This window comes from Sinohyriopsis cumingii, unplaced genomic scaffold, assembly GCF_028554795.1.
Source record: "Sinohyriopsis cumingii isolate HCF-2022 unplaced genomic scaffold, ASM2855479v2 utg001517l, whole genome shotgun sequence".
In the NCBI taxonomy this organism is placed as follows: Eukaryota; Metazoa; Mollusca; class Bivalvia; order Unionida; family Unionidae; genus Sinohyriopsis; species Sinohyriopsis cumingii.
Window position 1 is genome coordinate 422297 of NW_028316009.1, and position 24409 is coordinate 446705.

General features: G+C 41.0%; 15 non-coding genes across 15 annotated transcripts; all 15 read left to right on the forward strand.

Annotated features, from left to right (window-relative positions):
* The first annotated feature begins 200 nt into the window (after window positions 1-200).
* LOC149772103 (U1 spliceosomal RNA) lies at window positions 201-364 on the forward strand. The gene has a single exon (XR_016417859.1). It is a non-coding gene; the product is annotated as a U1 spliceosomal RNA (small nuclear RNA).
* A 1465-nt stretch (window positions 365-1829) lies between these two features.
* On the forward strand, window positions 1830-1993 carry LOC149772104 (U1 spliceosomal RNA). The gene has a single exon (XR_016417966.1). It is a non-coding gene; the product is annotated as a U1 spliceosomal RNA (small nuclear RNA).
* Window positions 1994-3458: 1465 nt separating this feature from the next.
* LOC149772105 (U1 spliceosomal RNA) lies at window positions 3459-3622 on the forward strand. The gene has a single exon (XR_016417917.1). It is a non-coding gene; the product is annotated as a U1 spliceosomal RNA (small nuclear RNA).
* Window positions 3623-5095: 1473 nt separating this feature from the next.
* LOC149772106 (U1 spliceosomal RNA) lies at window positions 5096-5259 on the forward strand. The gene has a single exon (XR_016417870.1). It is a non-coding gene; the product is annotated as a U1 spliceosomal RNA (small nuclear RNA).
* A 1473-nt stretch (window positions 5260-6732) lies between these two features.
* Window positions 6733-6896, forward strand: LOC149772107 (U1 spliceosomal RNA). Its single transcript, XR_016417881.1, has one exon. It is a non-coding gene; the product is annotated as a U1 spliceosomal RNA (small nuclear RNA).
* A 1493-nt stretch (window positions 6897-8389) lies between these two features.
* LOC149772108 (U1 spliceosomal RNA) lies at window positions 8390-8553 on the forward strand. The gene has a single exon (XR_016417892.1). It is a non-coding gene; the product is annotated as a U1 spliceosomal RNA (small nuclear RNA).
* Window positions 8554-10040: 1487 nt separating this feature from the next.
* LOC149772109 (U1 spliceosomal RNA) lies at window positions 10041-10204 on the forward strand. Its single transcript, XR_016417967.1, has one exon. It is a non-coding gene; the product is annotated as a U1 spliceosomal RNA (small nuclear RNA).
* A 1479-nt stretch (window positions 10205-11683) lies between these two features.
* LOC149772110 (U1 spliceosomal RNA) lies at window positions 11684-11847 on the forward strand. Its single transcript, XR_016417903.1, has one exon. It is a non-coding gene; the product is annotated as a U1 spliceosomal RNA (small nuclear RNA).
* A 1471-nt stretch (window positions 11848-13318) lies between these two features.
* LOC149772111 (U1 spliceosomal RNA) lies at window positions 13319-13482 on the forward strand. The gene has a single exon (XR_016417914.1). It is a non-coding gene; the product is annotated as a U1 spliceosomal RNA (small nuclear RNA).
* A 1468-nt stretch (window positions 13483-14950) lies between these two features.
* On the forward strand, window positions 14951-15114 carry LOC149772112 (U1 spliceosomal RNA). Its single transcript, XR_016417927.1, has one exon. It is a non-coding gene; the product is annotated as a U1 spliceosomal RNA (small nuclear RNA).
* Window positions 15115-16576: 1462 nt separating this feature from the next.
* LOC149772113 (U1 spliceosomal RNA) lies at window positions 16577-16740 on the forward strand. The gene has a single exon (XR_016417928.1). It is a non-coding gene; the product is annotated as a U1 spliceosomal RNA (small nuclear RNA).
* Window positions 16741-18205: 1465 nt separating this feature from the next.
* Window positions 18206-18369, forward strand: LOC149772114 (U1 spliceosomal RNA). Its single transcript, XR_016417925.1, has one exon. It is a non-coding gene; the product is annotated as a U1 spliceosomal RNA (small nuclear RNA).
* A 1472-nt stretch (window positions 18370-19841) lies between these two features.
* On the forward strand, window positions 19842-20005 carry LOC149772115 (U1 spliceosomal RNA). Its single transcript, XR_016417929.1, has one exon. It is a non-coding gene; the product is annotated as a U1 spliceosomal RNA (small nuclear RNA).
* Window positions 20006-21460: 1455 nt separating this feature from the next.
* On the forward strand, window positions 21461-21624 carry LOC149772116 (U1 spliceosomal RNA). Its single transcript, XR_016417936.1, has one exon. It is a non-coding gene; the product is annotated as a U1 spliceosomal RNA (small nuclear RNA).
* Window positions 21625-23087: 1463 nt separating this feature from the next.
* On the forward strand, window positions 23088-23251 carry LOC149772117 (U1 spliceosomal RNA). Its single transcript, XR_016417947.1, has one exon. It is a non-coding gene; the product is annotated as a U1 spliceosomal RNA (small nuclear RNA).
* The last annotated feature ends 1158 nt before the right edge of the window (window positions 23252-24409 follow it).

The following is a 24409-nucleotide window of genomic DNA, read 5'->3' on the forward strand; positions in this document are numbered from 1 at the left end:
ATTGCAAATAAAGGACTATTTGAAGACATTTCAGTTACTTTTGTAATGTTGAAACATAAGCTATAAAGTTATTCGGAATACTAAGACATCAGCAGTACCATGGCCCTGAATCGTTTTAATTTATTTTCATTACTTAGAGGCACACTTCCTACTCCAGACACAAATGTCAGTTGATAAACGTCAGTAAACGTCAAGAAATCATACTTACCTGGACCAGGGAGTACCGTGATCAGCTAGGCGGTTTCCCCAGGATGAGGCCTTTCCATTGCACTTCGGTTGGGCTGAAACCTGCGATCACCCCAAATGTGGGTGACTCGGGGTCGTTATTTATTAGTGTGGGGGTCTGCGTTCGCGCTAACCCCTGATAATTCAATTAAAAATAACCAATAATCTCAAGCTTATGACAAAATTAGTCTGGATGTCTCTGATTAGCACGTGCCAATCGATAATGTTATTATTTCTTACACTGCTCTTTCAAGGGGTGGGTACCCCGGGTGGTCTAAATAGCCCACCATTACGGATCGCGGCCATCTCACCTGTCTGCGTGTGTTTGAGTTTCGGATTTGGCCCATGTGGTTATCAGAGAAAGCTTGCCAGTATGTTATCATGGGTCGGGAGTTCTTTCCGTTCAGTTTTCTTCTCCCGGGTTCTTCCTCCACCATTTATATTGCCTGCCATGCATAGCCTATCTTGTGCTGAAAAATGGCATTAAACCCTACAACAAACAACTTTCAAAGAGCCATCTCACAACGAACGTGTGAAATATCTTTGAGTAACAGCGATCCAGCATATTTGTGAGAGAAAGAAAGAAAGAAAGAAAGAGAAATAAATGGAAACATGCTTACTGGATTCGACGAAAATCAAGTTTTATTTTCACAGAACTTCTCTGCAGTAGAGAGAGAGAGAGAGAGAGAGAGAGAGAGAAACAATATCTTCAAATAACAGGAACAACTTCGTTAATACAGCAAGCTTGTTGTCCTTATCAAAAGCAGTGACAGCTTCATCATAAGTCTCATTGTAGAGATCATCTGCATCACCAGTTACTTCTGTATCAGCAGCACTTTCAACAATCCAAAGCTTCTAGACTCGGAGTACGGCGAAGCGTAGCTGGCCAATCAGTGGCACAAAGATTTCAAATTTAATAAAACAGAGGAAACAAATAGTAGTATTCCTTTGACCTGACAAGTCGATTTGCAGTGGTTCATAGCAAAAGAGGTTGATGCACTGCAACCTCAAATTTATACCTGCATTTTTCATTTATGACACCAAGCGATCTTGCCAGTGCAAACACAATCCCTTTCCTTACGTAACAGTTCGGGAAAGCATTGTGTACTAAACAGCTGGATGTGATTGACCATAGTTCTTGCTAGACGACTATTGCTATTTCACTGTCAACTTGCTGTGAAGTAACTATGGGAGGTCAATGGCTGATATCAGTTTCAAGAACAAGACAAGCCCGAAACGCGGAATTGAAAAATGTATCCATATATTTAATTAAAAAACCATAATAGCTGAAAAATACGCACCGTTGCCTCAAGTTAAGAAATTTGCCAGGGGCCAATATACGAAACTATCCCCTGCCGTCCGAGCAAACCTATATAGCATATATCCACCGTAAAAGAAACTGAAATTGCAAATAAAGGACTATTTGAAGACATTTCAGTTACTTTTGTAATGTTGAAACATAAGCTATAAAGTTATTCGGAATACTAAGACATCAGCAGTACCATGGCCCTGAATCGTTTTAATTTATTTTCATTACTTAGAGGCACACTTCCTACTCCAGACACAAACGTCAGTTGATAAACGTCAGTAAACGTCAAGAAATCATACTTACCTGGACCAGGGAGGTGCGTGATCAGCTAGGCGGTTTCCCCAGGATGAGGCCTTTCCATTGCACTTCGGTTGGGCTGAAACCTGCGATCACCCCAAATGTGGGTGACTCGGGGTCGTTATTTATTAGTGTGGGGGTCTGCGTTCGCGCTAACCCCTGATAATTCAATTAAAAATAACCAATAATCTCAAGCTTATGACAAAATTAGTCTGGATGTCTCTGATTAGCACGTGCCAATCGATAATGTTATTATTTCTTACACTGCTCTTTCAAGGGGTGGGTACCCCGGGTGGTCTAAATAGCCCACCATTACGGATCGCGGCCATCTCACCTGTCTGCGTGTGTTTGAGTTTCGGATTTGGCCCATGTGGTTATCAGAGAAAGCTTGCCAGTATGTTATCATGGGTCGGGAGTTCTTTCCGTTCAGTTTTCTTCTCCCGGGTTCTTCCTCCACCATTTATATTGCCTGCCATGCATAGCCTATCTTGTGCTGAAAAATGGCATTAAACCCTACAACAAACAACTTTCAAAGAGCCATCTCACAACGAACGTGTGAAATATCTTTGAGTAACAGCGATCCAGCATATTTGTGAGAGAAAGAAAGAAAGAAAGAGAAATAAATGGAAACATGCTTACTGGATTCGACGAAAATCAAGTTTTATTTTCACAGAACTTCTCTGCAGTAGAGAGAGAGAGAGAGAGAGAGAGAGAGAGAGAGAAACAATATCTTCAAATAACAGAAACAACTTCGTTAATACAGCAAGCTTGTTGTCCTTATCAAAAGCAGTGACAGCTTCATCATAAGTCTCATTGTAGAGATCATCTGCATCACCAGTTACTTCTGTATCAGCAGCACTTTCAACAATCCAAAGCTTCTAGACTCGGAGTACGGCGAAGCGTAGCTGGCCAATCAGTGGCACAAAGATTTCAAATTTAATAAAACAGAGGAAACAAATAGTAGTATTCCTTTGACCTGACAAGTCGATTTGCAGTGGTTCATAGCAAAAGAGGTTGATGCACTGCAACCTCAAATGTATACCTGCATTTTTCATTTATGACACCAAGCGATCTTGCCAGTGCAAACACAATCCCTTTCCCTACGTAACAGTTCGGGAAAGCATTGTGTACTAAACAGCTGGATGTGATTGACCATAGTTCTTGCTAGACGACTATTGCTATTTCACTGTCAACTTGCTGTGAAGTAACTATGGGAGGTCAATGGCTGATATCAGTTTCAAGAACAAGACAAGCCCGAAACGCGGAATTGAAAAATGTATCCATATATTTAATTAAAAAACCATAATAGCTGAAAAATACGCACCGTTGCCTCATGTTAAGAAATTTGCCAGGGGCCAATATACGAAACTATCCCCTGCCGTCCGAGCAAACCTATATAGCATATATCCACCGTAAAAGAAACTGAAATTGCAAATAAAGGACTATTTGAAGACATTTCAGTTACTTTTGTAATGTTGAAACATAAGCTATAAAGTTATTCGGAATACTAAGACATCAGCAGTACCATGGCCCTGAATCGTTTTAATTTATTTTCATTACTTAGAGGCACACTTCCTACTCCAGACACAAATGTCAGTTGATAAACGTCAGTAAACGTCAAGAAATCATACTTACCTGGACCAGGGAGTACCGTGATCAGCTAGGCGGTTTCCCCAGGATGAGGCCTTTCCATTGCATTTCGGTTGGGCTGAAACCTGCGATCACCCCAAATGTGGGTGACTCGGGGTCGTTATTTATCAGTGTGGGGGTCTGCGTTCGCGCTAACCCCTGATAATTCAATTAAAAATAACCAATAATCTCAAGCTTATGACAAAATTAGTCTGGATGTCTCTGATTAGCACGTGCCAATCGATAATGTTATTATTTCTTACACTGCTCTTTCAAGGGGTGGGTACCCCGGGTGGTCTAAATAGCCCACCATTACGGATCGCGGCCATCTCACCTGTCTGCGTGTGTTTGAGTTTCGGATTTGGCCCATGTGGTTATCAGAGAAAGCTTGCCAGTATGTTATCATGGGTCGGGAGTTCTTTCCGTTCAGTTTTCTTCTCCCGGGTTCTTCCTCCACCATTTATATTGCCTGCCATGCATAGCCTATCTTGTGCTGAAAAATGGCATTAAACCCTACAACAAACAACTTTCAAAGAGCCATCTCACAACGAACGTGTGAAATATCTTTGAGTAACAGCGATCCAGCATATTTGTGAGAGAAAGAAAGAAAGAAAGAGAAATAAATGGAAACATGCTTACTGGATTCGACGAAAATCAAGTTTTATTTTCACAGAACTTCTCTGCAGTAGAGAGAGAGAGAGAGAGAGAGAGAGAGAGAGAGAGAGAGAGAAACAATATCTTCAAATAACAGGAACAACTTCGTTAATACAGCAAGCTTGTTGTCCTTATCAAAAGCAGTGACAGCTTCATCATAAGTCTCATTGTAGAGATCATCTGCATCACCAGTTACTTCTGTATCAGCAGCACTTTCAACAATCCAAAGCTTCTAGACTCGGAGTACGGCGAAGCGTAGCTGGCCAATCAGTGGCACAAAGATTTCAAATTTAATAAAACAGAGGAAACAAATAGTAGTATTCCTTTGACCTGACAAGTCGATTTGCAGTGGTTCATAGCAAAAGAGGTTGATGCACTGCAACCTCAAATTTATACCTGCATTTTTCATTTATGACACCAAGCGATCTTGCCAGTGCAAACACAATCCCTTTCCCTACGTAACAGTTCGGGAAAGCATTGTGTACTAAACAGCTGGATGTGATTGACCATAGTTCTTGCTAGACGACTATTGCTATTTCACTGTCAACTTGCTGTGAAGTAACTATGGGAGGTCAATGGCTGATATCAGTTTCAAGAACAAGACAAGCCCGAAACGCGGAATTGAAAAATGTATCCATATATTTAATTAAAAAACCATAATAGCTGAAAAATACGCACCGTTGCCTCAAGTTAAGAAATTTGCCAGGGGCCAATATACGAAACTATCCCCTGCCGTCCGAGCAAACCTATATAGCATATATCCACCGTAAAAGAAACTGAAATTGCAAATAAAGGACTATTTGAAGACATTTCAGTTACTTTTGTAATGTTGAAACATAAGCTATAAAGTTATTCGGAATACTAAGACATCAGCAGTACCATGGCCCTGAATCGTTTTAATTTATTTTCATTACTTAGAGGCACACTTCCTACTCCAGACACAAATGTCAGTTGATAAACGTCAGTAAACGTCAAGAAATCATACTTACCTGGACCAGGGAGTACCGTGATCAGCTAGGCGGTTTCCCCAGGATGAGGCCTTTCCATTGCACTTCGGTTGGGCTGAAACCTGCGATCACCCCAAATGTGGGTGACTCGGGGTCGTTATTTATTAGTGTGGGGGTCTGCGTTCGCGCTAACCCCTGATAATTCAATTAAAAATAACCAATAATCTCAAGCTTATGACAAAATTAGTCTGGATGTCTCTGATTAGCACGTGCCAATCGATAATGTTATTATTTCTTACACTGCTCTTTCAAGGGGTGGGTACCCCGGGTGGTCTAAATAGCCCACCATTACGGATCGCGGCCATCTCACCTGTCTGCGTGTGTTTGAGTTTCGGATTTGGCCCATGTGGTTATCAGAGAAAGCTTGCCAGTATGTTATCATGGGTCGGGAGTTCTTTCCGTTCAGTTTTCTTCTCCCGGGTTCTTCCTCCACCATTTATATTGCCTGCCATGCATAGCCTATCTTGTGCTGAAAAATGGCATTAAACCCTACAACAAACAACTTTCAAAGAGCCATCTCACAACGAACGTGTGAAATATCTTTGAGTAACAGCGATCCAGCATATTTGTGAGAGAAAGAAAGAAAGAAAGAGAAATAAATGGAAACATGCCTACTGGATTCGACGAAAATCAAGTTTTATTTTCACAGAACTTCTCTGCAGTAGAGAGAGAGAGAGAGAGAGAGAGAGAGAGAGAGAGAGAGAGAAACAATATCTTCAAATAACAGGAACAACTTCGTTAATACAGCAAGCTTGTTGTCCTTATCAAAAGCAGTGACAGCTTCATCATAAGTCTCATTGTAGAGATCATCTGCATCACCAGTTACTTCTGTATCAGCAGCACTTTCAACAATCCAAAGCTTCTAGACTCGGAGTACGGCGAAGCGTAGCTGGCCAATCAGTGGCACAAAGATTTCAAATTTAATAAAACAGAGGAAACAAATAGTAGTATTCTTTTGACCTGACAAGTCGATTTGCAGTGGTTCATAGCAAAAGAGGTTGATGCACTGCAACCTCAAATTTATACCTGCATTTTTCATTTATGACACCAAGCGATCTTGCCAGTGCAAACACAATCCCTTTCCCTACGTAACAGTTCGGGAAAGCATTGTGTACTAAACAGCTGGATGTGATTGACCATAGTTCTTGCTAGACGACTATTGCTATTTCACTGTCAACTTGCTGTGAAGTAACTATGGGAGGTCAATGGCTGATATCAGTTTCAAGAACAAGACAAGCCCGAAACGCGGAATTGAAAAATGTATCCATATATTTAATTAAAAAACCATAATAGCTGAAAAATACGCACCGTTGCCTCAAGTTAAGAAATTTGCCAGGGGCCAATATACGAAACTATCCCCTGCCGTCCGAGCAAACCTATATAGCATATATCCACCGTAAAAGAAACTGAAATTGCAAATAAAGGACTATTTGAAGACATTTCAGTTACTTTTGTAATGTTGAAACATAAGCTATAAAGTTATTCGGAATACTAAGACATCAGCAGTACCATGGCCCTGAATCGTTTTAATTTATTTTCATTACTTAGAGGCACACTTCCTACTCCAGACACAAATGTCAGTTGATAAACGTCAGTAAACGTCAAGAAATCATACTTACCTGGACCAGGGAGTACCGTGATCAGCTAGGCGGTTTCCCCAGGATGAGGCCTTTCCATTGCACTTCGGTTGGGCTGAAACCTGCGATCACCCCAAATGTGGGTGACTCGGGGTCGTTATTTATTAGTGTGGGGGTCTGCGTTCGCGCTAACCCCTGATAATTCAATTAAAAATAACCAATAATCTCAAGCTTATGACAAAATTAGTCTGGATGTCTCTGATTAGCACGTGCCAATCGATAATGTTATTATTTCTTACACTGCTCTTTCAAGGGGTGGGTACCCCGGGTGGTCTAAATAGCCCACCATTACGGATCGCGGCCATCTCACCTGTCTGCGTGTGTTTGAGTTTCGGATTTGGCCCATGTGGTTATCAGAGAAAGCTTGCCAGTATGTTATCATGGGTCGGGAGTTCTTTCCGTTCAGTTTTCTTCTCCCGGGTTCTTCCTCCACCATTTATATTGCCTGCCATGCATAGCCTATCTTGTGCTGAAAAATGGCATTAAACCCTACAACAAACAACTTTCAAAGAGCCATCTCACAACGAACGTGTGAAATATCTTTGAGTAACAGCGATCCAGCATATTTGTGAGAGAAAGAAAGAAAGAAAGAGAAATAAATGGAAACATGCCTACTGGATTCGACGAAAATCAAGTTTTATTTTCACAGAACTTCTCTGCAGTAGAGAGAGAGAGAGAGAGAGAGAGAGAGAGAGAGAGAGAGAGAGAGAGAGAGAGAGAGAGAGAAACAATATCTTCAAATAACAGGAACAACTTCGTTAATACAGCAAGCTTGTTGTCCTTATCAAAAGCAGTGACAGCTTCATCATAAGTCTCATTGTAGAGATCATCTGCATCACCAGTTACTTCTGTATCAGCAGCACTTTCAACAATCCAAAGCTTCTAGACTCGGAGTACGGCGAAGCGTAGCTGGCCAATCAGTGGCACAAAGATTTCAAATTTAATAAAACAGAGGAAACAAATAGTAGTATTCCTTTGACCTGACAAGTCGATTTGCAGTGGTTCATAGCAAAAGAGGTTGATGCACTGCAACCTCAAATTTATACCTGCATTTTTCATTTATGACACCAAGCGATCTTGCCAGTGCAAACACAATCCCTTTCCTTACGTAACAGTTCGGGAAAGCATTGTGTACTAAACAGCTGGATGTGATTGACCATAGTTCTTGCTAGACGACTATTGCTATTTCACTGTCAACTTGCTGTGAAGTAACTATGGGAGGTCAATGGCTGATATCAGTTTCAAGAACAAGACAAGCCCGAAACGCGGAATTGAAAAATGTATCCATATATTTAATTAAAAAACCATAATAGCTGAAAAATACGCACCGTTGCCTCAAGTTAAGAAATTTGCCAGGGGCCAATATACGAAACTATCCCCTGCCGTCCGAGCAAACCTATATAGCATATATCCACCGTAAAAGAAACTGAAATTGCAAATAAAGGACTATTTGAAGACATTTCAGTTACTTTTGTAATGTTGAAACATAAGCTATAAAGTTATTCGGAATACTAAGACATCAGCAGTACCATGGCCCTGAATCGTTTTAATTTATTTTCATTACTTAGAGGCACACTTCCTACTCCAGACACAAATGTCAGTTGATAAACGTCAGTAAACGTCAAGAAATCATACTTACCTGGACCAGGGAGTACCGTGATCAGCTAGGCGGTTTCCCCAGGATGAGGCCTTTCCATTGCACTTCGGTTGGGCTGAAACCTGCGATCACCCCAAATGTGGGTGACTCGGGGTCGTTATTTATTAGTGTGGGGGTCTGCGTTCGCGCTAACCCCTGATAATTCAATTAAAAATAACCAATAATCTCAAGCTTATGACAAAATTAGTCTGGATGTCTCTGATTAGCACGTGCCAATCGATAATGTTATTATTTCTTACACTGCTCTTTCAAGGGGTGGGTACCCCGGGTGGTCTAAATAGCCCACCATTACGGATCGCGGCCATCTCACCTGTCTGCGTGTGTTTGAGTTTCGGATTTGGCCCATGTGGTTATCAGAGAAAGCTTGCCAGTATGTTATCATGGGTCGGGAGTTCTTTCCGTTCAGTTTTCTTCTCCCGGGTTCTTCCTCCACCATTTATATTGCCTGCCATGCATAGCCTATCTTGTGCTGAAAAATGGCATTAAACCCTACAACAAACAACTTTCAAAGAGCCATCTCACAACGAACGTGTGAAATATCTTTGAGTAACAGCGATCCAGCATATTTGTGAGAGAAAGAAAGAAAGAAAGAGAAATAAATGGAAACATGCTTACTGGATTCGACGAAAATCAAGTTTTATTTTCACAGAACTTCTCTGCAGTAGAGAGAGAGAGAGAGAGAGAGAGAGAGAGAGAGAGAGAGAGAGAGAGAGAGAGAGAAACAATATCTTCAAATAACAGGAACAACTTCGTTAATACAGCAAGCTTGTTGTCCTTATCAAAAGCAGTGACAGCTTCATCATAAGTCTCATTGTAGAGATCATCTGCATCACCAGTTACTTCTGTATCAGCAGCACTTTCAACAATCCAAAGCTTCTAGACTCGGAGTACGGCGAAGCGTAGCTGGCCAATCAGTGGCACAAAGATTTCAAATTTAATAAAACAGAGGAAACAAATAGTAGTATTCCTTTGACCTGACAAGTCAATTTGCAGTGGTTCATAGCAAAAGAGGTTGATGCACTGCAACCTCAAATTTATACCTGCATTTTTCATTTATGACACCAAGCGATCTTGCCAGTGCAAACACAATCCCTTTCCTTACGTAACAGTTCGGGAAAGCATTGTGTACTAAACAGCTGGATGTGATTGACCATAGTTCTTGCTAGACGACTATTGCTATTTCACTGTCAACTTGCTGTGAAGTAACTATGGGAGGTCAATGGCTGATATCAGTTTCAAGAACAAGACAAGCCCGAAACGCGGAATTGAAAAATGTATCCATATATTTAATTAAAAAACCATAATAGCTGAAAAATACGCACCGTTGCCTCAAGTTAAGAAATTTGCCAGGGGCCAATATACGAAACTATCCCCTGCCGTCCGAGCAAACCTATATAGCATATATCCACCGTAAAAGAAACTGAAATTGCAAATAAAGGACTATTTGAAGACATTTCAGTTACTTTTGTAATGTTGAAACATAAGCTATAAAGTTATTCGGAATACTAAGACATCAGCAGTACCATGGCCCTGAATCGTTTTAATTTATTTTCATTACTTAGAGGCACACTTCCTACTCCAGACACAAACGTCAGTTGATAAACGTCAGTAAACGTCAAGAAATCATACTTACCTGGACCAGGGAGGTGCGTGATCAGCTAGGCGGTTTCCCCAGGATGAGGCCTTTCCATTGCACTTCGGTTGGGCTGAAACCTGCGATCACCCCAAATGTGGGTGACTCGGGGTCGTTATTTATTAGTGTGGGGGTCTGCGTTCGCGCTAACCCCTGATAATTCAATTAAAAATAACCAATAATCTCAAGCTTATGACAAAATTAGTCTGGATGTCTCTGATTAGCACGTGCCAATCGATAATGTTATTATTTCTTACACTGCTCTTTCAAGGGGTGGGTACCCCGGGTGGTCTAAATAGCCCACCATTACGGATCGCGGCCATCTCACCTGTCTGCGTGTGTTTGAGTTTCGGATTTGGCCCATGTGGTTATCAGAGAAAGCTTGCCAGTATGTTATCATGGGTCGGGAGTTCTTTCCGTTCAGTTTTCTTCTCCCGGGTTCTTCCTCCACCATTTATATTGCCTGCCATGCATAGCCTATCTTGTGCTGAAAAATGGCATTAAACCCTACAACAAACAACTTTCAAAGAGCCATCTCACAACGAACGTGTGAAATATCTTTGAGTAACAGCGATCCAGCATATTTGTGAGAGAAAGAAAGAAAGAAAGAGAAATAAATGGAAACATGCTTACTGGATTCGACGAAAATCAAGTTTTATTTTCACAGAACTTCTCTGCAGTAGAGAGAGAGAGAGAGAGAGAGAGAGAGAGAGAGAGAGAGAGAGAGAGAAACAATATCTTCAAATAACAGGAACAACTTCGTTAATACAGCAAGCTTGTTGTCCTTATCAAAAGCAGTGACAGCGTCATCATAAGTCTCATTGTAGAGATCATCTGCATCACCAGTTACTTCTGTATCAGCAGCACTTTCAACAATCCAAAGCTTCTAGACTCGGAGTACGGCGAAGCGTAGCTGGCCAATCAGTGGCACAAAGATTTCAAATTTAATAAAACAGAGGAAACAAATAGTAGTATTCCTTTGACCTGACAAGTCAATTTGCAGTGGTTCATAGCAAAAGAGGTTGATGCACTGCAACCTCAAATTTATACCTGCATTTTTCATTTATGACACCAAGCGATCTTGCCAGTGCAAACACAATCCCTTTCCTTACGTAACAGTTCGGGAAAGCATTGTGTACTAAACAGCTGGATGTGATTGACCATAGTTCTTGCTAGACGACTATTGCTATTTCACTGTCAACTTGCTGTGAAGTAACTATGGGAGGTCAATGGCTGATATCAGTTTCAAGAACAAGACAAGCCCGAAACGCGGAATTGAAAAATGTATCCATATATTTAATTAAAAAACCATAATAGCTGAAAAATACGCACCGTTGCCTCAAGTTAAGAAATTTGCCAGGGGCCAATATACGAAACTATCCCCTGCCGTCCGAGCAAACCTATATAGCATATATCCACCGTAAAAGAAACTGAAATTGCAAATAAAGGACTATTTGAAGACATTTCAGTTACTTTTGTAATGTTGAAACATAAGCTATAAAGTTATTCGGAATACTAAGACATCAGCAGTACCATGGCCCTGAATCGTTTTAATTTATTTTCATTACTTAGAGGCACACTTCCTACTCCAGACACAAATGTCAGTTGATAAACGTCAGTAAACGTCAAGAAATCATACTTACCTGGACCAGGGAGTACCGTGATCAGCTAGGCGGTTTCCCCAGGATGAGGCCTTTCCATTGCACTTCGGTTGGGCTGAAACCTGCGATCACCCCAAATGTGGGTGACTCGGGGTCGTTATTTATTAGTGTGGGGGTCTGCGTTCGCGCTAACCCCTGATAATTCAATTAAAAATAACCAATAATCTCAAGCTTATGACAAAATTAGTCTGGATGTCTCTGATTAGCACGTGCCAATCGATAATGTTATTATTTCTTACACTGCTCTTTCAAGGGGTGGGTACCCCGGGTGGTCTAAATAGCCCACCATTACGGATCGCGGCCATCTCACCTGTCTGCGTGTGTTTGAGTTTCGGATTTGGCCCATGTGGTTATCAGAGAAAGCTTGCCAGTATGTTATCATGGGTCGGGAGTTCTTTCCGTTCAGTTTTCTTCTCCCGGGTTCTTCCTCCACCATTTATATTGCCTGCCATGCATAGCCTATCTTGTGCTGAAAAATGGCATTAAACCCTACAACAAACAACTTTCAAAGAGCCATCTCACAACGAACGTGTGAAATATCTTTGAGTAACAGCGATCCAGCATATTTGTGAGAGAAAGAAAGAAAGAAAGAGAAATAAATGGAAACATGCTTACTGGATTCGACGAAAATCAAGTTTTATTTTCACAGAACTTCTCTGCAGTAGAGAGAGAGAGAGAGAGAGAGAGAGAGAGAGAGAGAGAGAAACAATATCTTCAAATAACAGGAACAACTTCGTTAATACAGCAAGCTTGTTGTCCTTATCAAAAGCAGTGACAGCTTCATCATAAGTCTCATTGTAGAGATCATCTGCATCACCAGTTACTTCTGTATCAGCAGCACTTTCAACAATCCAAAGCTTCTAGACTCGGAGTACGGCGAAGCGTAGCTGGCCAATCAGTGGCACAAAGATTTCAAATTTAATAAAACAGAGGAAACAAATAGTAGTATTCCTTTGACCTGACAAGTCGATTTGCAGTGGTTCATAGCAAAAGAGGTTGATGCACTGCAACCTCAAATTTATACCTGCATTTTTCATTTATGACACCAAGCGATCTTGCCAGTGCAAACACAATCCCTTTCCTTACGTAACAGTTCGGGAAAGCATTGTGTACTAAACAGCTGGATGTGATTGACCATAGTTCTTGCTAGACGACTATTGCTATTTCACTGTCAACTTGCTGTGAAGTAACTATGGGAGGTCAATGGCTGATATCAGTTTCAAGAACAAGACAAGCCCGAAACGCGGAATTGAAAAATGTATCCATATATTTAATTAAAAAACCATAATAGCTGAAAAATACGCACCGTTGCCTCAAGTTAAGAAATTTGCCAGGGGCCAATATACGAAACTATCCCCTGCCGTCCGAGCAAACCTATATAGCATATATCCACCGTAAAAGAAACTGAAATTGCAAATAAAGGACTATTTGAAGACATTTCAGTTACTTTTGTAATGTTGAAACATAAGCTATAAAGTTATTCGGAATACTAAGACATCAGCAGTACCATGGCCCTGAATCGTTTTAATTTATTTTCATTACTTAGAGGCACACTTCCTACTCCAGACACAAATGTCAGTTGATAAACGTCAGTAAACGTCAAGAAATCATACTTACCTGGACCAGGGAGTACCGTGATCAGCTAGGCGGTTTCCCCAGGATGAGGCCTTTCCATTGCACTTCGGTTGGGCTGAAACCTGCGATCACCCCAAATGTGGGTGACTCGGGGTCGTTATTTATTAGTGTGGGGGTCTGCGTTCGCGCTAACCCCTGATAATTCAATTAAAAATAACCAATAATCTCAAGCTTATGACAAAATTAGTCTGGATGTCTCTGATTAGCACGTGCCAATCGATAATGTTATTATTTCTTACACTGCTCTTTCAAGGGGTGGGTACCCCGGGTGGTCTAAATAGCCCACCATTACGGATCGCGGCCATCTCACCTGTCTGCGTGTGTTTGAGTTTCGGATTTGGCCCATGTGGTTATCAGAGAAAGCTTGCCAGTATGTTATCATGGGTCGGGAGTTCTTTCCGTTCAGTTTTCTTCTCCCGGGTTCTTCCTCCACCATTTATATTGCCTGCCATGCATAGCCTATCTTGTGCTGAAAAATGGCATTAAACCCTACAACAAACAACTTTCAAAGAGCCATCTCACAACGAACGTGTGAAATATCTTTGAGTAACAGCGATCCAGCATATTTGTGAGAGAAAGAAAGAAAGAAAGAGAAATAAATGGAAACATGCTTACTGGATTCGACGAAAATCAAGTTTTATTTTCACAGAACTTCTCTGCAGTAGAGAGAGAGAGAGAGAGAGAGAGAGAGAGAGAGAGAGAAACAATATCTTCAAATAACAGGAACAACTTCGTTAATACAGCAAGCTTGTTGTCCTTATCAAAAGCAGTGACAGCTTCATCATAAGTCTCATTGTAGAGATCATCTGCATCACCAGTTACTTCTGTATCAGCAGCACTTTCAACAATCCAAAGCTTCTAGACTCGGAGTACGGCGAAGCGTAGCTGGCCAATCAGTGGCACAAAGATTTCAAATTTAATAAAACAGAGGAAACAAATAGTAGTATTCCTTTGACCTGACAAGTCGATTTGCAGTGGTTCATAGCAAAAGAGGTTGATGCACTGCAACCTCAAATTTATACCTGCATTTTTCATTTATGACACCAAGCGATCTTGCCAGTGCAAACACAATCCCTTTCCTACGTAACAGTTCGGGAAAGCATTGTGTACTAAACAGCTGGATGTGATTGACCATATTTCTTGCTAGACGACTATTGCTATTTCACTGTCAACTTGCTGTGAAGTAACTATGGGAGGTCAATGGCTGATATCAGTTTCAAGAACAAGACAAGCCCGAAACGCGGAATTGAAAAATGTATCCATATATTTAATTAAAAAACCATAATAGCTGAAAAATACGCACCGTTGCCTCAAGTTAAGAAATTTGCCAGGGGCCAATATACGAAACTATCCCCTGCCGTCCGAGCAAACCTATATAGCATATATCCACCGTAAAAGAAACTGAAATTGCAAATAAAGGACTATTTGAAGACATTTCAGTTACTTTTGTAATGTTGAAACATAAGCTATAAAGTTATTCGGAATACTAAGACATCAGCAGTACCATGGCCCTGAATCGTTTTAATTTATTTTCATTACTTAGAGGCACACTTCCTACTCCAGACACAAATGTCAGTTGATAAACGTCAGTAAACGTCAAGAAATCATACTTACCTGGACCAGGGAGTACCGTGATCAGCTAGGCGGTTTCCCCAGGATGAGGCCTTTCCATTGCACTTCGGTTGGGCTGAAACCTGCGATCACCCCAAATGTGGGTGACTCGGGGCCGTTATTTATTAGTGTGGGGGTCTGCGTTCGCGCTAACCCCTGATAATTCAATTAAAAATAACCAATAATCTCAAGCTTATGACAAAATTAGTCTGGATGTCTCTGATTAGCACGTGCCAATCGATAATGTTATTATTTCTTACACTGCTCTTTCAAGGGGTGGGTACCCCGGGTGGTCTAAATAGCCCACCATTACGGATCGCGGCCATCTCACCTGTCTGCGTGTGTTTGAGTTTCGGATTTGGCCCATGTGGTTATCAGAGAAAGCTTGCCAGTATGTTATCATGGGTCGGGAGTTCTTTCCGTTCAGTTTTCTTCTCCCGGGTTCTTCCTCCACCATTTATATTGCCTGCCATGCATAGCCTATCTTGTGCTGAAAAATGGCATTAAACCCTACAACAAACAACTTTCAAAGAGCCATCTCACAACGAACGTGTGAAATATCTTTGAGTAACAGCGATCCAGCATATTTGTGAGAGAAAGAAAGAAAGAAAGAGAAATAAATGGAAACATGCTTACTGGATTCGACGAAAATCAAGTTTTATTTTCACAGAACTTCTCTGCAGTAGAGAGAGAGAGAGAGAGAGAGAGAGAGAGAGAAACAATATCTTCAAATAACAGGAACAACTTCGTTAATACAGCAAGCTTGTTGTCCTTATCAAAAGCAGTGACAGCTTCATCATAAGTCTCATTGTAGAGATCATCTGCATCACCAGTTACTTCTGTATCAGCAGCACTTTCAACAATCCAAAGCTTCTAGACTCGGAGTACGGCGAAGCGTAGCTGGCCAATCAGTGGCACAAAGATTTCAAATTTAATAAAACAGAGGAAACAAATAGTAGTATTCCTTTGACCTGACAAGTCGATTTGCAGTGGTTCATAGCAAAAGAGGTTGATGCACTGCAACCTCAAATTTATACCTGCATTTTTCATTTATGACACCAAGCGATCTTGCCAGTGCAAACACAATCCCTTTCCTACGTAACAGTTCGGGAAAGCATTGTGTACTAAACAGCTGGATGTGATTGACCATATTTCTTGCTAGACGACTATTGCTATTTCACTGTCAACTTGCTGTGAAGTAACTATGGGAGGTCAATGGCTGATATCAGTTTCAAGAACAAGACAAGCCCGAAACGCGGAATTGAAAAATGTATCCATATATTTAATTAAAAAACCATAATAGCTGAAAAATACGCACCGTTGCCTCAAGTTAAGAAATTTGCCAGGGGCCAATATACGAAACTATCCCCTGCCGTCCGAGCAAACCTATATAGCATATATCCACCGTAAAAGAAACTGAAATTGCAAATAAAGGACTATTTGAAGACATTTCAGTTACTTTTGTAATGTTGAAACATAAGCTATAAAGTTATTCGGAATACTAAGACATCAGCAGTACCATGGCCCTGAATCGTTTTAATTTATTTTCATTACTTAGAGGCACACTTCCTACTCCAGACACAAATGTCAGTTGATAAACGTCAGTAAACGTCAAGAAATCATACTTACCTGGACCAGGGAGTACCGTGATCAGCTAGGCGGTTTCCCCAGGATGAGGCCTTTCCATTGCACTTCGGTTGGGCTGAAACCTGCGATCACCCCAAATGTGGGTGACTCGGGGCCGTTATTTATTAGTGTGGGGGTCTGCGTTCGCGCTAACCCCTGATAATTCAATTAAAAATAACCAATAATCTCAAGCTTATGACAAAATTAGTCTGGATGTCTCTGATTAGCACGTGCCAATCGATAATGTTATTATTTCTTACACTGCTCTTTCAAGGGGTGGGTACCCCGGGTGGTCTAAATAGCCCACCATTACGGATCGCGGCCATCTCACCTGTCTGCGTGTGTTTGAGTTTCGGATTTGGCCCATGTGGTTATCAGAGAAAGCTTGCCAGTATGTTATCATGGGTCGGGAGTTCTTTCCGTTCAGTTTTCTTCTCCCGGGTTCTTCCTCCACCATTTATATTGCCTGCCATGCATAGCCTATCTTGTGCTGAAAAATGGCATTAAACCCTACAACAAACAACTTTCAAAGAGCCATCTCACAACGAACGTGTGAAATATCTTTGAGTAACAGCGATCCAGCATATTTGTGAGAGAAAGAAAGAAAGAAAGAGAAATAAATGGAAACATGCTTACTGGATTCGACGAAAATCAAGTTTTATTTTCACAGAACTTCTCTGCAGTAGAGAGAGAGAGAGAGAGAGAGAGAGAGAGAGAGAAACAATATCTTCAAATAACAGGAACAACTTCGTTAATACAGCAAGCTTGTTGTCCTTATCAAAAGCAGTGACAGCTTCATCATAAGTCTCATTGTAGAGATCATCTGCATCACCAGTTACTTCTGTATCAGCAGCACTTTCAACAATCCAAAGCTTCTAGACTCGGAGTACGGCGAAGCGTAGCTGGCCAATCAGTGGCACAAAGATTTCAAATTTAATAAAACAGAGGAAACAAATAGTAGTATTCCTTTGACCTGACAAGTCGATTTGCAGTGGTTCATAGCAAAAGAGGTTGATGCACTGCAACCTCAAATTTATACCTGCATTTTTCATTTATGACACCAAGCGATCTTGCCAGTGCAAACACAATCCCTTTCCTTACGTAACAGTTCGGGAAAGCATTGTGTACTAAACAGCTGGATGTGATTGACCATAGTTCTTGCTAGACGACTATTGCTATTTCACTGTCAACTTGCTGTGAAGTAACTATGGGAGGTCAATGGCTGATATCAGTTTCAAGAACAAGACAAGCCCGAAACGCGGAATTGAAAAATGTATCCATATATTTAATTAAAAAACCATAATAGCTGAAAAATACGCACCGTTGCCTCAAGTTAAGAAATTTGCCAGGGGCCAATATACGAAACTATCCCCTGCCGTCCGAGCAAACCTATATAGCATATATCCACCGTAAAAGAAACTGAAATTGCAAATAAAGGACTATTTGAAGACATTTCAGTTACTTTTGTAATGTTGAAACATAAGCTATAAAGTTATTCGGAATACTAAGACATCAGCAGTACCATGGCCCTGAATCGTTTTAATTTATTTTCATTACTTAGAGGCACACTTCCTACTCCAGACACAAATGTCAGTTGATAAACGTCAGTAAACGTCAAGAAATCATACTTACCTGGACCAGGGAGTACCGTGATCAGCTAGGCGGTTTCCCCAGGATGAGGCCTTTCCATTGCACTTCGGTTGGGCTGAAACCTGCGATCACCCCAAATGTGGGTGACTCGGGGTCGTTATTTATTAGTGTGGGGGTCTGCGTTCGCGCTAACCCCTGATAATTCAATTAAAAATAACCAATAATCTCAAGCTTATGACAAAATTAGTCTGGATGTCTCTGATTAGCACGTGCCAATCGATAATGTTATTATTTCTTACACTGCTCTTTCAAGGGGTGGGTACCCCGGGTGGTCTAAATAGCCCACCATTACGGATCGCGGCCATCTCACCTGTCTGCGTGTGTTTGAGTTTCGGATTTGGCCCATGTGGTTATCAGAGAAAGCTTGCCAGTATGTTATCATGGGTCGGGAGTTCTTTCCGTTCAGTTTTCTTCTCCCGGGTTCTTCCTCCACCATTTATATTGCCTGCCATGCATAGCCTATCTTGTGCTGAAAAATGGCATTAAACCCTACAACAAACAACTTTCAAAGAGCCATCTCACAACGAACGTGTGAAATATCTTTGAGTAACAGCGATCCAGCATATTTGTGAGAGAAAGAAAGAAAGAAAGAGAAATAAATGGAAACATGCTTACTGGATTCGACGAAAATCAAGTTTTATTTTCACAGAACTTCTCTGCAGTAGAGAGAGAGAGAGAGAGAGAGAGAGAGAGAGAGAGAGAGAGAAACAATATCTTCAAATAACAGGAACAACTTCGTTAATACAGCAAGCTTGTTGTCCTTATCAAAAGCAGTGACAGCTTCATCATAAGTCTCATTGTAGAGATCATCTGCATCACTAGTTACTTCTGTATCAGCAGCACTTTCAACAATCCAAAGCTTCTAGACTCGGAGTACGGCGAAGCGTAGCTGGCCAATCAGTGGCACAAAGATTTCAAATTTAATAAAACAGAGGAAACAAATAGTAGTATTCCTTTGACCTGACAAGTCGATTTGCAGTGGTTCATAGCAAAAGAGGTTGATGCACTGCAACCTCAAATTTATACCTGCATTTTTCATTTATGACACCAAGCGATCTTGCCAGTGCAAACACAATCCCTTTCCTACGTAACAGTTCGGGAAAGCATTGTGTACTAAACAGCTGGATGTGATTGACCATATTTCTTGCTAGACGACTATTGCTATTTCACTGTCAACTTGCTGTGAAGTAACTATGGGAGGTCAATGGCTGATATCAGTTTCAAGAACAAGACAAGCCCGAAACGCGGAATTGAAAAATGTATCCATATATTTAATTAAAAAACCATAATAGCTGAAAAATACGCACCGTTGCCTCAAGTTAAGAAATTTGCCAGGGGCCAATATACGAAACTATCCCCTGCCGTCCGAGCAAACCTATATAGCATATATCCACCGTAAAAGAAACTGAAATTGCAAATAAAGGACTATTTGAAGACATTTCAGTTACTTTTGTAATGTTGAAACATAAGCTATAAAGTTATTCGGAATACTAAGACATCAGCAGTACCATGGCCCTGAATCGTTTTAATTTATTTTCATTACTTAGAGGCACACTTCCTACTCCAGACACAAATGTCAGTTGATAAACGTCAGTAAACGTCAAGAAATCATACTTACCTGGACCAGGGAGTACCGTGATCAGCTAGGCGGTTTCCCCAGGATGAGGCCTTTCCATTGCACTTCGGTTGGGCTGAAACCTGCGATCACCCCAAATGTGGGTGACTCGGGGCCGTTATTTATTAGTGTGGGGGTCTGCGTTCGCGCTAACCCCTGATAATTCAATTAAAAATAACCAATAATCTCAAGCTTATGACAAAATTAGTCTGGATGTCTCTGATTAGCACGTGCCAATCGATAATGTTATTATTTCTTACACTGCTCTTTCAAGGGGTGGGTACCCCGGGTGGTCTAAATAGCCCACCATTACGGATCGCGGCCATCTCACCTGTCTGCGTGTGTTTGAGTTTCGGATTTGGCCCATGTGGTTATCAGAGAAAGCTTGCCAGTATGTTATCATGGGTCGGGAGTTCTTTCCGTTCAGTTTTCTTCTCCCGGGTTCTTCCTCCACCATTTATATTGCCTGCCATGCATAGCCTATCTTGTGCTGAAAAATGGCATTAAACCCTACAACAAACAACTTTCAAAGAGCCATCTCACAACGAACGTGTGAAATATCTTTGAGTAACAGCGATCCAGCATATTTGTGAGAGAAAGAAAGAAAGAAAGAGAAATAAATGGAAACATGCTTACTGGATTCGACGAAAATCAAGTTTTATTTTCACAGAACTTCTCTGCAGTAGAGAGAGAGAGAGAGAGAGAGAGAAACAATATCTTCAAATAACAGGAACAACTTCGTTAATACAGCAAGCTTGTTGTCCTTATCAAAAGCAGTGACAGCTTCATCATAAGTCTCATTGTAGAGATCATCTGCATCACCAGTTACTTCTGTATCAGCAGCACTTTCAACAATCCAAAGCTTCTAGACTCGGAGTACGGCGAAGCGTAGCTGGCCAATCAGTGGCACAAAGATTTCAAATTTAATAAAACAGAGGAAACAAATAGTAGTATTCCTTTGACCTGACAAGTCGATTTGCAGTGGTTCATAGCAAAAGAGGTTGATGCACTGCAACCTCAAATTTATACCTGCATTTTTCATTTATGACACCAAGCGATCTTGCCAGTGCAAACACAATCCCTTTCCTTACGTAACAGTTCGGGAAAGCATTGTGTACTAAACAGCTGGATGTGATTGACCATAGTTCTTGCTAGACGACTATTGCTATTTCACTGTCAACTTGCTGTGAAGTAACTATGGGAGGTCAATGGCTGATATCAGTTTCAAGAACAAGACAAGCCCGAAACGCGGAATTGAAAAATGTATCCATATATTTAATTAAAAAACCATAATAGCTGAAAAATACGCACCGTTGCCTCAAGTTAAGAAATTTGCCAGGGGCCAATATACGAAACTATCCCCTGCCGTCCGAGCAAACCTATATAGCATATATCCACCGTAAAAGAAACTGAAATTGCAAATAAAGGACTATTTGAAGACATTTCAGTTACTTTTGTAATGTTGAAACATAAGCTATAAAGTTATTCGGAATACTAAGACATCAGCAGTACCATGGCCCTGAATCGTTTTAATTTATTTTCATTACTTAGAGGCACACTTCCTACTCCAGACACAAATGTCAGTTGATAAACGTCAGTAAACGTCAAGAAATCATACTTACCTGGACCAGGGAGTACCGTGATCAGCTAGGCGGTTTCCCCAGGATGAGGCCTTTCCATTGCACTTCGGTTGGGCTGAAACCTGCGATCACCCCAAATGTGGGTGACTCGGGGTCGTTATTTATTAGTGTGGGGGTCTGCGTTCGCGCTAACCCCTGATAATTCAATTAAAAATAACCAATAATCTCAAGCTTATGACAAAATTAGTCTGGATGTCTCTGATTAGCACGTGCCAATCGATAATGTTATTATTTCTTACACTGCTCTTTCAAGGGGTGGGTACCCCGGGTGGTCTAAATAGCCCACCATTACGGATCGCGGCCATCTCACCTGTCTGCGTGTGTTTGAGTTTCGGATTTGGCCCATGTGGTTATCAGAGAAAGCTTGCCAGTATGTTATCATGGGTCGGGAGTTCTTTCCGTTCAGTTTTCTTCTCCCGGGTTCTTCCTCCACCATTTATATTGCCTGCCATGCATAGCCTATCTTGTGCTGAAAAATGGCATTAAACCCTACAACAAACAACTTTCAAAGAGCCATCTCACAACGAACGTGTGAAATATCTTTGAGTAACAGCGATCCAGCATATTTGTGAGAGAAAGAAAGAAAGAAAGAGAAATAAATGGAAACATGCTTACTGGATTCGACGAAAATCAAGTTTTATTTTCACAGAACTTCTCTGCAGTAGAGAGAGAGAGAGAGAGAGAGAGAGAGAGAGAAACAATATCTTCAAATAACAGGAACAACTTCGTTAATACAGCAAGCTTGTTGTCCTTATCAAAAGCAGTGACAGCTTCATCATAAGTCTCATTGTAGAGATCATCTGCATCACCAGTTACTTCTGTATCAGCAGCACTTTCAACAATCCAAAGCTTCTAGACTCGGAGTACGGCGAAGCGTAGCTGGCCAATCAGTGGCACAAAGATTTCAAATTTAATAAAACAGAGGAAACAAATAGTAGTATTCCTTTGACCTGACAAGTCGATTTGCAGTGGTTCATAGCAAAAGAGGTTGATGCACTGCAACCTCAAATTTATACCTGCATTTTTCATTTATGACACCAAGCGATCTTGCCAGTGCAAACACAATCCCTTTCCTTACGTAACAGTTCGGGAAAGCATTGTGTACTAAACAGCTGGATGTGATTGACCATAGTTCTTGCTAGACGACTATTGCTATTTCACTGTCAACTTGCTGTGAAGTAACTATGGGAGGTCAATGGCTGATATCAGTTTCAAGAACAAGACAAGCCCGAAACGCGGAATTGAAAAATGTATCCATATATTTAATTAAAAAACCATAATAGCTGAAAAATACGCACCGTTGCCTCAAGTTAAGAAATTTGCCAGGGGCCAATATACGAAACTATCCCCTGCCGTCCGAGCAAACCTATATAGCATATATCCACCGTAAAAGAAACTGAAATTGCAAATAAAGGACTATTTGAAGACATTTCAGTTACTTTTGTAATGTTGAAACATAAGCTATAAAGTTATTCGGAATACTAAGACATCAGCAGTACCATGGCCCTGAATCGTTTTAATTTATTTTCATTACTTAGAGGCACACTTCCTACTCCAGACACAAATGTCAGTTGATAAACGTCAGTAAACGTCAAGAAATCATACTTACCTGGACCAGGGAGTACCGTGATCAGCTAGGCGGTTTCCCCAGGATGAGGCCTTTCCATTGCACTTCGGTTGGGCTGAAACCTGCGATCACCCCAAATGTGGGTGACTCGGGGTCGTTATTTATTAGTGTGGGGGTCTGCGTTCGCGCTAACCCCTGATAATTCAATTAAAAATAACCAATAATCTCAAGCTTATGACAAAATTAGTCTGGATGTCTCTGATTAGCACGTGCCAATCGATAATGTTATTATTTCTTACACTGCTCTTTCAAGGGGTGGGTACCCCGGGTGGTCTAAATAGCCCACCATTACGGATCGCGGCCATCTCACCTGTCTGCGTGTGTTTGAGTTTCGGATTTGGCCCATGTGGTTATCAGAGAAAGCTTGCCAGTATGTTATCATGGGTCGGGAGTTCTTTCCGTTCATTTTTCTTCTCCCGGGTTCTTCCTCCACCATTTATATTGCCTGCCATGCATAGCCTATCTTGTGCTGAAAAATGGCATTAAACCCTACAACAAACAACTTTCAAAGAGCCATCTCACAACGAACGTGTGAAATATCTTTGAGTAACAGCGATCCAGCATATTTGTGAGAGAAAGAAAGAAAGAAAGAGAAATAAATGGAAACATGCTTACTGGATTCGACGAAAATCAAGTTTTATTTTCACAGAACTTCTCTGCAGTAGAGAGAGAGAGAGAGAGAGAGAGAGAAACAATATCTTCAAATAACAGGAACAACTTCGTTAATACAGCAAGCTTGTTGTCCTTATCAAAAGCAGTGACAGCTTCATCATAAGTCTCATTGTAGAGATCATCTGCATCACCAGTTACTTCTGTATCAGCAGCACTTTCAACAATCCAAAGCTTCTAGACTCGGAGTACGGCGAAGCGTAGCTGGCCAATCAGTGGCACAAAGATTTCAAATTTAATAAAACAGAGGAAACAAATAGTAGTATTCCTTTGACCTGACAAGTCGATTTGCAGTGGTTCATAGCAAAAGAGGTTGATGCACTGCAACCTCAAATTTATACCTGCATTTTTCATTTATGACACCAAGCGATCTTGCCAGTGCAAACACAATCCCTTTCCTTACGTAACAGTTCGGGAAAGCATTGTGTACTAAACAGCTGGATGTGATTGACCATAGTTCTTGCTAGACGACTATTGCTATTTCACTGTCAACTTGCTGTGAAGTAACTATGGGAGGTCAATGGCTGATATCAGTTTCAAGAACAAGACAAGCCCGAAACGCGGAATTGAAAAATGTATCCATATATTTAATTAAAAAACCATAATAGCTGAAAAATACGCACCGTT